The sequence below is a fragment of the Acomys minous genome (assembly GCF_964271855.1).
Source record: "Acomys minous genome assembly, chromosome: 4".
NCBI lineage: Eukaryota > Metazoa > Chordata > Mammalia > Rodentia > Muridae > Acomys > Acomys minous.
Window position 1 is genome coordinate 15,500,816 of NC_140486.1, and position 12,724 is coordinate 15,513,539.

Consider the following 12,724-nt stretch of genomic DNA (forward strand, 5'->3'; position numbering starts at 1 on the left):
TTGAATCAATACCTTCTTGCCTCAGCCTCATGAATGCTGGAATCACAGTCATGTACAATACTCCTGGATGAAAACTACTTTTTGCTGCTGAGTGAGAGGGTCTCACCAATGAGAACTCCCTGTGATAAATATAAGGAATGCTATTTCTTCCCTGAATTTGAGTCAACTCTCTCTCCAATCTCTAAATTTGCAATGAATAAAGCGATCAATAAACACTATAGATTCAAATTGATCCTTTTGGCAATGAGACCTACAACCTCAGAGAAAAATATGCTGGAAGAACAAGAAACTTTGATCAAATTTCTTTTTATTTATGCATATTTTTCCTGTTGCATTTTTCTCTTGACTATCTCCTCTTTGAGTCCTGTACATAAAACAAACTCTGACTCTGTTTTTATTATGAAGAGGCATTGATTCTCTCTCTCTCTCTCTCTCTCTCTCTCTCTCTCTCTCTCTCTCTCTCTCTCTCTCTCTCTCTCCATGTGTAATTTTTTAGGTATTGTGTCTGTTAGCATTGAAGAAAAGCATCTTAATAAGATATCTAGAATATGGACTTTAAGGTGCACAGAAAAACTAGGTGGTTTCTTTTGTTTGTCAACTTACTCTGTGTGAAGGACTTCTAGAGGGAGGAAAGTGTCGGGAATAGATATCAGGTATCAGACTCAAAGTCCAAAACCTTAAATGTAGTGAATGAGAAGAACTTTCATTTGGGTTAGCATTTTCATTAGGGTTGTGCTAGTTTTATGTCACTTTGATATAAGCTAATGTCATGTGAGAGGGAGGAACCTCAACTAAGAAAATGCTTCCAGCTTGCATAGTGGTGCATGCCTATAATCCATCACTTGGGGAAACAAAGGCAAATGGATCTCTGTGAGTTTGAGACCAGCCTATTCTATAAAGTGAGTCTAGGACAGCCAAGTCTGCACAGAGAAACTCTGTGCTCAAAAACATAAAAAAAAAAAAAAAAAGAAAAGAAAAGAAAAGAAAGAAAGAAAGAAAGAAAGAAAGAAAGAAAGTTCCTCAATATATCAAGTTCTAGTCAGACCTATAAAGTAAAGCATTTTCTTAATTAGTGATTGATAGGGAAAGGGCCCAGCCCATTGTGGGTAAGGCCATCCCTGGTCTGGTAGTCTTCTTTTCTATATGAAATTAGGCTGAGTAAACTATGGGGAGTAAGCCAGGAAGCAGCATCCTTCCATGGTCTCTGCATCAGCTGCTAGCTCCAAGTTCTCACCTTGTTTGAGTTCCTATCCTCACTTCATTTAGCAATGGACTCGGATGTGAGAGTGTAAGCCAAATTATAACTTTCTACTCCAAATTGCTCTTTGGTCATGGGTTTTGTTGCAGCAACAAAAACACAAACAAAGAAAATTTGGTACCAAGAGTGGGGGGATGGGGTTGCTGTGACACATCTGACACCATGTGTTTGGTGGTAGTGGAGGGAGGTTGTAGAATAACTTTAAAACTTAGGACTATTAAGTGTTGAGTTATCAGTGGGTTTTCTATGGGAGCTTAAAAGAAAATTATTGAGGGAAATGCAAATTATAGAGGCCTACCTTGTAAAGTTAAAGAGGAAAGCTAAAAGACTTTATCAGGGCCTTTTGTTATTTGAATTAAGATTCTGTGGTTCTTGTTAGCTGGGGTTGAAGAATCAACTGTGATCAGCAAGATACCAGATAGATACCTTTGTCTTTTCTGAGATACTCAATGCTGGCCAAATGGAATTGAGAAATTAGCAGTGATTAAGAGGGGACCAGCATCATTAAGATGAAATTTTCTGAGAAGTGTTTCCTAAGAGTCAACACACAGAAGTTGTCTTGCAAGGGCATTCAAGATTATACTTTGCATTGGTAGCTGAACTGCTGCACTTGGTAGTGTAAGAGTTACCTAGCTATACTAGTTTTGAAGGCATGAAGGAGTCATGGAGAGAAGCTGAGACTTGGTACTTTGAGAGACCAGAGGGTCCATTGGTGAAGGTGCAGCCTCAGTAGCAGTTGAAGGCCCAGGTATTGACGAGATCAAGCAGAGAAGCTGAAGCTTAGCACCATGAAAAGGGCCTTTGAGAGGCTAGATGGAGTGGAGGGCCCAAGAGTTTTAGATATACCAGTACCACAGATAAATACCAAGAACAGTAGCTACAGTAGAATGGAGCCAACTGGAGCGTAGAAGACAAGCTGTGTAACAGGGCAAAAGTAGAGATATGACTCAAGCTCCCTGGAGGAGCCCAGAAGATCTCTGAGTGAGTCCAAGATTGGACACTCACATTGTGAGAGTTTAGTTTTGCTTTGTTCAGACTATGATTGTGCCCTGGTTCTTCCCTCTTAAAGATAGTATTTAACTTAATTTTAATTTTCAGAAGAGATGACATTGAACGATTTTGAAATTTTATAAGATATTTTGGATTTTGAAAGTGATTGGATATTTTAAAGAGATTGAAGTTTTAATGTGTTTGAAATTGTAAACACTGTGGGACTTGTAAATTTATGTTTTTAATGTGAGAACTTGGGGATGAATGAGAAAGGAAAGTTGTGGCTTTATGGTAATGTGTTTGTGTGTCAAGTTAACAAGGGAGCAATCATGTTGAATAATTTTATATCAACTTGACACAAGCTAAAGTTATTTGAGAGGGGGAAACCTCAATTAAAAAATCCCTCCCTAAGACTCTGCTGTAGGGCATTTTCTTAATTAATGATTAATTAATTAATTATTCTTAATTAATAAAGAATTACCCAGCCTATTTTGGTGATGCCACCTCTGGGATGGTGGGCCTAGGTTCTTTTTGCTTAATCTTATTTATTTAATCACTTTACAATCTGACCCCAGATCCCCTTTTCTCTCCTTGAAGTACAGGTCTCAAGCTCCCCTCCTCTCCCTCAATTAACCCTTTCCTCTTTCTCAGAGAAAGGGAGGCCCCTAAGGGGTAACAACCTACCCTGGCACTTCAAATCACAGCAGGATTAAGTGCATCTTCTTCCACTGAGGCCAGACAAGGCAGCCCAGCTAGTGGAAAAGGATCCAAAAGAAGACAACAGAGTCAGAGATAGCCTCTACTCCTGTTTTTAGGGCACCCACATGATGACCATGCCATACATCTGCTACATATATGTAGGGGGTCTAGGTATAGCCCATGCAAGTTCTCTGGTTTGTGGTTCAGTCTCTGTGAGCCCCCATGGACCCAGGTTAGATTATGCTGTAGGTCTTCTTGTGGTGTACTTGACACACCTCTGGTTCCCTCTATTCTTCCTCCCACTCTTCCACAAGACTCCCAGAACTTGGCCTTTTGTTTGGCTGTGGGTCTCTGCATCTATTCCATCAGCTGCTGGATGAAGCCTCTCAGAAGACAGTATGCCAGGCTCCCATCTGAAAGTACAGCAGAGTATCCAGCAGAAACAACAAGGCTCCACCAAATCCACATGAATCAGCAGAAGCAGCCAGAAGCAGCCAGCCGGTACCACAAGAAGTTGTCTGAGATGTTCTCTTTGCAAAGTGGAGATCAGTAAAAACCAGTGAAATGTTGCAAGGTGGAGCAGCAATGTAGAAGCTGTGGGGTTCTGTTTGTACTCCTTGCAAACATCATGGACCCTCTCATGTGTTTGCTCCCAGAAAACCATCACATGTCCTCTTATAAGACATCTTCCAGAAAAAAACCCATTGACACAAATGAGTATTCAAAGGAACCAGAAACTTCCATTTCAATACCTAAGCACAATAAAGGCAATATGCAGCAAACCAATAGCTGACATCAAATTAAATTCAGAGAAACTTAAAGCAATTCCAGTACAATTAGGGACAAGACTGACTCTGTATCTATTCAATATATACTTGAAGTTCTAGCTAGAGCAATAAGACAACTAAAGGAGATCAAGGGGATACAAATTGGAATGGAAGAAGTAAAAGTATTGCTGTTCATAGATTAAATGATAGAATACATAAATGACCCAAATATTTCTACCAGAGAAGTAGGAACAACAGTGGTCCAATAAAGATATACCACTGGAATGTACTTCCTCAGGGAATGCTAAATAGTTCAACTTTATGCCAATATTTTGTGCAACAACCATTAGAAATAATTTGTAGGCAGTTTCTTCATTCTATCATTTATCATTACATGTATGATTTTTTGGCTGATTCTGATGAAGATGCTTTAGAGAAAATATTTAAGGAAACACAAAGAAGTCTGCCATGCTAAGGGTTACAGATGACTCCTACCTCCCCCCCCCCCACACACACAAAATACAAAGAGGAGATTCACTCAGTTATTTGGGTTATAAAATCAGCCAACAAAAAATTCAACCACAAAAGGTGCATATCCATAAGGACCAGTTGCAAACTTGTAACAATTTTTAAAAATTAATGGGAGTTATTAACTAAGGCCAACAATTAAGCACTTAAGTTTTAAGTAAATTGTTTCAAACACTACAAGGAGATTCAAGCTTAAATAGTACAAGATGTCTAATAGCTGAAATAGAGAATGAACTCTTATTGAACAAAGGCTGTAAGATACATATATGGATCAAATTGATCTGAAATTTGGTTGTGTTTTGGTCATTTTGCTTCAACTCATTCTCCTACTTGACTCATTATAAAAAGTGAAGATAGTATTATGGAATGGATTTTCTTAGCTCATAAACAAAGTAAAAAATTAAAGACATATTGAAAAGATTTCTGAATTAATTATAAAAGGTAGAATAAGACTAAGTCAATTGTCAGAAATAACTCTATCTGAAATTGTATTAATCTTATCAATGCTAAGATTATGTCATTATGAGTGATCAATGAAGAGTGGCAAAGAGCTTGTAGTAACTGCTTGGGGGAACCTAATAACAAATATTCAAAATGTAAATGTATACAGTTATAAAAGGAACTAATTGAAATTTTCCATATTGTAAAGAGAATATCAATTCCAGAGGCACCAACATTCTATACTTGTGCAAACAAAAGGGGATGGCAGTTTCTAGATCAGATAAAATAAGCAAGGTGATAAAACCTCCGTATATCTCTGTTCAATAATCAAAATATCTTTGCTTCCAGACAAATAATTTTAAGAACATGACTCCAGGGTTGGGCGTGGTGGTACATACCTTTAATCCAAGCACTTGGGAGGCAGAGGCAGTTGGATTCCTGTGAGTTCCAGTCTAGGCTTGTCTACAAAGTGAGTCCAGGACAACCAAAGCTACACAGAGAGACTCTGTCTCAAGAAAGAAAGCAAAAAAAAAAAAAAAAAAAAAAAAAGAACCTGACTTATTCATTCCCAAAAGATGGGGTGGTTGTTTGATATGTTGTGGTTATTTGTTATTGTCTAGGATGGTTGGTTGTTATTGGTTATGGTCAGGGATGAAACAAAGTAAAATTTGAACCAGGGATCACTCTCCTCTATTTTTCTTTTTCAAAAATTTCAACTCACTTGTTTATTATTATCATCATCATCATCATCATCATCATCATCATCATCATCATTATTATTCCCTCTTAGCCTCTTTTTTCTCATATTAGATAAGAAAGAAGGATAAGGGGAAAAGAAAATGGATTAATGTATATTGATAGAAATTAAGGGTTGTTTGTTTAAGTATTTTATCTAGATAGAAATTTAGGGTTGTTTTGTTTGACTAAATTCAAGGTTGTTTCATTTGATTATTGATCATTGATAAAAATTTAAGCTTGTTTTGTTTGACTATTGTTTACTGATTTAAATTTAAGGTTGCTTAGTTTGATTGTCATTTGATATATTGTACATAAGCAGCTTATTTAAAATATGATGTAAAGTTCTAGTTTTATGGTTCTCATAATAATTTCTATTATATGTGTAGATTGCTAATGTTAGAAAAAGACAATTTTTTTTTCAAACAGAAAGGGGGATATGAAGTGGAAGTTTCTGGTTTCTTTGAAGACTCGGTTGTGTCATGTGGTGTTTTGCTGGAAGATGTCTTGTGAGAGGGCATGCGACGTTTTGCTGCCTTTTTGCATTGCTAGGCTGCCTTTGGCCAGTTCCACTTTCTTGTGCAGATTCGGTGGAGCCTTGCTGTTTCTGCTGGATAATGCCACCTCTATGGATTCCTCTTCCTCTTTGTTGTTGGCTACTGGACTGGACTGCTGGTATCCTGACAACACAGAGTGGAATTGCCTCAAGGAACTACATCTAAACAGGTCCACAAACCATTTTTCCTATTAATATTCTTTGCTACTCCTGCTGGTCAGTCAGTTAGAAGTGAGGATGAAGTGTTTAAGAACCCTAAATAAAGTCGATTTTGAAAAATCTCAAGCCTACAAGGCTTGACATCCCTGACATCGCCAAGACTTCGATTTTGTCAGGGGCTTCCTCAGCATCTAATGAGACGATCATGTGTGTGTGTTTCCAGTTTGTTTATATGGTGGCATACATGGATAGATTTTCCTGTGATAAACCCTGCATCCATAGGATGAAGCCTACTTGATCGTGGTAGATGATGTTTTTGATGTGTTCTTGGATTTGATTTGTGAATATTTTATTGAGTATTTTTTTTTTTTGCATCAGTATTCATAAGGGAGATTGGTTTGTAATTCTCTTTCATTGTCGAGTCTTTGTGTGATTTAGGTATCAGGGTGACTGTTGCCTCATAGAATGAGTTTGGCAATGTTGCTTCTGTTTCTATTTTGCAGAATAGTTTATGGAGTGTTGATGTTAGCTTTTCTTTGAAAGTCTGGTAGAATTCTGCTCTAAAACCACATGGCCTGGGGGTTTTTGAGTTGGGAGACTTCTAATGACTGCCCTTAGGGGTTATAGGACTATTTAACTTGCTTACTTGATCAGGATTTAGCATTGGTAAGTGGTATTTATTTTAAAAAATCTTCCATTTCATTTAGATTTTCCAATTTTGTGGAGTACATGTTTTTGAAATAAGACCTATTGATCCTTTGGATTTGCTCACTGTCTGTTGTTATGTCCCTCTTTTCATTTTTGTTGATTTGGATAGTGTCTCTCTGCTTTTTAGTTAGTTTGGCTAAGTGTTTGTCTTGTTGATTTTCCCAAAGAACCATCTCTTGGTTGTTGATTCTTTGTATTTTACTCTTTGTTTCTAATTTATTGATTTCATCCCTGAGTGATTATTTTCTGCTGTCTACCTGTCTTGCATGTGTTTGCTTCTTTTTGCTCTAGAGTTTTCAGGTGTGCTTAAATTGTTAGTATGTGATTTCCCTAATTTCTTTATGAAGGCAGTTACTGCTATGAACTTTCCTCTTATTTTAGCACTGCTTTCATTGTGTCCCACAAGTTTGGGTATGTTGTGCCTTCATTTTCATTACATGATAGAAAGTTTTAAATTTCTTTATTACCCCACTGACCCTGTAGTCATGAAGTAGGGAGTTGTTCAATTCCCATGAGTTTGTAGGCTTTCTGTTGTTTCTGTTGTTGGTGAAGTACAGCTCTAGTCCATGATAGAATACAAGGTGCTATTTTAGTTTTCCGGTATCTGCTGTGGTTTGCTTTGTGACAGACTATGGTGGGCAATTATGGAGAAGGTTCTATGAGGTCCTGAGAAAATGGTATATATTATTTTGTGTTTGAGTAGAATGTTCTGTAGATGTATTTAGGTTCATTTGATTCCTCATGTTAGTTAGATTTATTATTTTTCTGTTTTGTCTTGATGATCTGTCCACTGGTGAGACAGGGGTGTTGAAGCCTCCTACTATTAATATGTGGGGTTTGATGTGTTATTTAAGCTTTAGTAATGTTTCTTTTATGAATGTGGGTATCCTTACATTGGTGCATATATGTTCAGAGTTTGAGACATCATCTTGGTACATTTTTCCTTGATAATTATTCCCTATCTTTTTTGGTTAATTTTGGTTGAAAGTCTATTTTAGAAGATATTAAAATGGCTATTGGTCATTAATATCTCTCAGCATCAGTGCACTGAACTCACCAATAATTGTTAATTCCTGTTATTTTGATGGTGGTGTTAGTGTGTGTGTGCATTTGTGTACATTTATTTTGTTTTTGCCGGTGTGGAATTATTTATTTCCTGTATTTTCTTGGCTGTAGTTAGCCTCCTTAGGATGGAGTTTTCCTTCTAGTATTTTCTGTAGGGCTATACTTGTGGGCAGATATTTTTTAAATTTTGTTTTATCTTGGAATATCTTGTTTTCATCATCTATGATGATTGAGAGTTTTGTGGGGTATAGTGGTCTGGACTGACATCTGTGCTCTCTTCTGCCCAGACCCTTCTGGCTTTTAGAATCTCTAGTGAGAATTTGGGTATAATTCTGATAGGTCCACCTTTATCTGCTTCGTGGCCTTTTCCCCTTGCACCTTTTAATATTCTTTCTTTGTCCTATAGATTTAGTATTTTTATGATTATGTGGTGGGAGGATTTGCTTTTCTGGTCCAGTCTAATTGGTGTTGTGTATTCTTCTTGTATGTTTATAAACATCTTTTTTTTTTTTTTTAGGTCAGGGAGATTTTCTTCTGTGATTTTCTTTGACTGATGTATCAGTTTCTTCTATTGTATCTTCTATACCTGAGATTCTTTCTTCCACCTCTTGGATTCTGTTGGTGATGCTTGAGATGGTTGTTCTTGTTCTTCTCCCTAGGTTTTCTATCCCCAGGGTTCCTTTAGATTGTGTTTCCTTTATTATTTCTACTTACATTTTCAGTTTTTTTGACAGCTTTATTCATTTCCTTCATCTGTTTAATTGTGTTTTCCTTCAGTAATGGACTGTGATGTGGAAGTGTAAGCCAGATAGACCCTTTCCTCTCCAAGTTGCCTTTTGGTCATGGTGGCTTTATTTATTTATTTTTCAGTAACTGAAACCCAAACTAGACCAGTCTTACCAGTGAATTTAGTCTGTACTTCTTAACATGTCTATAAAATGAATCAAAAATAGAGAGGCTTCATTTTTAAACTTCTGTTTTCCAGTCCAAGAGAGTAATTCCGAATTTGGGCGTAGCGGTTATATACCAGATACTTGTAAAGAATGTTTTCGGGTAAGATGGAGGGTATTATGTGTGACTTTTCTTGAGGAAATATGAACTCAATCCAGACAGGGAACCAAAGAGACCCAAGTCCAACTTGGAACCACTGTGCTTATGGAGTTATTTATAGTAGGTTAGGTAAAGGGTTACTTACAGGAGCAGGGTCAACTGAGAGGTATCTGTATGTTTCTCTGGGTGATGATTCACAAAGGCTGCATTCCTGAAGACTGCTGACAACCTTATAGGCAACTTGATAGGCCAGAGAGTATCTTTCAAGCAGATCAGTTGGTGAGAGTGCTATTCTGCCAGCAAGTATTACTTTTTCCATAGCATTGAAGAAGTAACTTGTGATTCTTGTTAATATCAGGAACTACTTGAGACTTTTGAGCTGTTTACTTCCTAAGCATCATGAGACTCCTTCATCCCCCTTTTAGAGAAATGTTTCAGTTTGGAGCAAATTGGTACACAACAGTGTCATATTTGATCAGGCATGTTTTTGAAACTTTATGGGCATATATTCTTAGATTATGAGGAGACACTCTCATAGCAAACTGCCTGATAATCTTTACCCTGACTCTTTTGCAATTTTGTTTGAGCCATAGGTACAAGAATGTTTTACAGATATTACTTGTTGGTACTGGCTCCAAACTCTGCGTTTTCTTTGGTTGTGATTTTCTCTATTGGTCTCTATTGCAAAGAGACATTTTCTCTTTATCTTTTTTTAAAGGTGATATATGAGTTTATTTTTCATTAATTAATTTACTTACTTTACATATCAAACAGAACTTCCTCTCACCCCTCTCCTCCCCCTTTGCCCCTCTCCCTTTCTCCTCAATAAAGAAGAGACCTTCTGAAAACAGATGTAGAGACACACAGCCCAACATTAGGTTGAGCTTGAGAACTCTTATGGAAGAAGGAGAAGAAGGTCTGACAGAGCCAGGGAAGTTTTCTTGATAAGGGGTGAATACCATACTTATCTGCAGGTATAAGGACCAATGTTTGAATTATAGTTAAGCATTATGCTGGTTTAGTAAGTTAGTAGTTGCAGATTCTCTTCCAGTAACCATAACTTCAGTTGTACTGAAGACAGTTGGCTAGGCTTCCAGCACCACTCACGGCTTCTCTCTGGCTGAGTGGATTTTAGGTACAATTAGAGAACTGTTGGTTACTGCCGAGTTATGTGTGCAACTGCTACACCTTTAAGCCTCCATGCTGGTCACTATTGCAGGCCATAGGTCTAGTAGCTGAATGGACTCTTGGTTGCCTGCCGTCATTATTTGGAAGCTTGCATAATGCCTACTGGTAGCATTAAAGTTAGTGCTCCTGGAGGGGGCACTGAGGTCAGCTCCAGCTTAGGGGTTTTGGGCTCTGTTTCTGAAGTGTATGGTATCTTAAGAAATAGGGAATTACATTCCACCTCCATGGGGCAGGCAAACAAGGTCAATAGGAGAGTACAGGGTATGTTTTCATATCTGGAGATTTAGGGCTGGGAACATGAGTGAGAATATGTAGCATTTACCTTTCTGGGTCTGAGTTGTCTTATTCAATATTATCCTTTCTACCTCCGTTCATTTACCTGAAGAGTTCATGTTTGCACCTTTCTTTATCACTGAATCATATTCAATAGTATATATGTACCACATTTTCTTTATCCATTTATTGGTTGTAAGATGTTTAGGTTGTTTCCATTTCTTAGCTATTGTGAATAGAGCAACAGTGAACATGAACAAATATCTGTGAAACAGGATGTTGAGTCCTTTGAACATATATCAAGGGGTAGTGTATCTAGGTTATATAATAGATTTATTTTTAGATTTCTTCAGAATTCCCCAGATTTATTTTCAGAGTACCTGAATCAGTTTGTAGTTCCACCATTGAGTGAGGGTTCTTAGGCCTTGCATCCTCTCCAGGATTTGTTCTTTGTTGCTCTGTTGATCTGGAGTAAAAAGAAATCTCAAGGTTGTCTTCATTTGCATTTTCCTGATTACTAGTGATAATGAATATTTTTTTTAGATATTTCCTAGCATTGAGAACTTTCTATTCATGTCCCATACCCATTTTTCAAATGGTAATTTGTGGGTGTTTTTTTTTTATTCTTTTTTTGTTTTTGTTGTTGCGGTTTTTGCATGAACCAGAATTGGATAGGAATTCTTTCTCAGATATACAGGTGGTAAATATTTTCCCCATTACTTGGGCTTCTTCTTTGTCTAGTTAATTGTTTCTTTAGCTATGCAGAAACTTTTCAGTTTTACGAAGTTCCACCTGTCAGCTTTTGGCCTATATATGCATATGGGAAAGAACTTTCTGAATAGTTCTTCCATCAAATATATACTGCCAGAAAATGAATGACCACTTGACAGGGCAGTTATGGACCGGTTATGAGGACAAAACGTGGTGTTGTTGAACAAGTACAAATTTTGTGAGTCCTAAGAATTCACATCTTGCTATTTTCTATAATATCCATTGGTTGGTGGCAAGCCTATCTTGGACTATGTCTAGTCCATCAGTGCTCACTGAATTACAAAGTAATGACTCTGAATTTAAAATGACTCTAGTTATTTGTTTTGCATTAAGTTGTGTCTACACTAACCTTGTCCTATGCTGCATATTACCAAAGCAAATTTGCTTTGTCAAAAAATTGACTTTTGGACACTTAACAACACACATCATTTTCCCCAGTGTTTTCTTTTTCAAGATGCATTTGACTAGATATTTTTGACATTTCTTATATAATATTGCTCACACATTTTATCCATAGGTCCATGGCATGGACTTATTCTGATTAGCCAAATATTTATTAGACAAACTGAATAATCTCGACGTAGCTTGATGAGGAAGCACAGGCGCTGGGTTTTCAGGCATGGGGTAAGTTCATGGGAGTAGAGTTGTGGGGAGATAGCAATTCATGCCTCTTCAAACCAGACAACAAAACTCTCCTAGTGACTCTGTATAAAAACAGCATTTGCTTAAAGAGGGAAAAATCATAATTTGCTTTATGTAGTCTCAGAGTTAAAAAAAAAATCCAAATTGTTTTTTCTAGAAGCTGCCATGAAGACTTTCTGTTCAGCTTTTGTACTTGTTTTTCCATCCCAATAAACAATGGACAGGATGGACGTATTTTGGCTAGTAAATAGTTTTCAGAGTATCTCTTTCTTCTCACCAATATTCTGGTTTTACCCAGGCACAGCCTAATCTCCGCCTACCATTTTGAAATGTGATTACTAGCAGAAGAATTTTCCTACGTGCCTCCAGCTCATGCCGTAGCATACTCTGAAACTGATCGTATGATGTATGGAGTTCCTTTGCTTAATTTTCTTGTTTTTTTTTTTTTTTTTGATCCCTAACAAATTTGAAAATATTTAGACCAATTTCCTGATTCCCACTTTTTCTCAGTCAAAGAGCAACTGCAGGATATTGTATGTATTCTCATCACAGTTTCTTTTCCTGTGTCTGTGACAATACACTAGAACCTATGCCTGCTACCATTAACATAGTCAAGATCATAAGCCTAGATAAGTCATGGTCCTAGAGGAGAAGTTACTACCATTGTTGGGCCAAATGAGCACAGTACTATAATGAGCCCTAAAGCCATTGCACTATCCCCATAGATCAGTGCATTGCTCAACCCTCATTAGAGAAAACTCTTCTTGCAGTAGACAGTGATTTATACAAGGACTCATAAATAGACAATGTGCAGAGTGTGAGAGACATTGGAATAGTCAGACTCAAATCATTCTTCTCCCTCAAGGCTTAGTGATCTATTCAGAAAAGGATGCA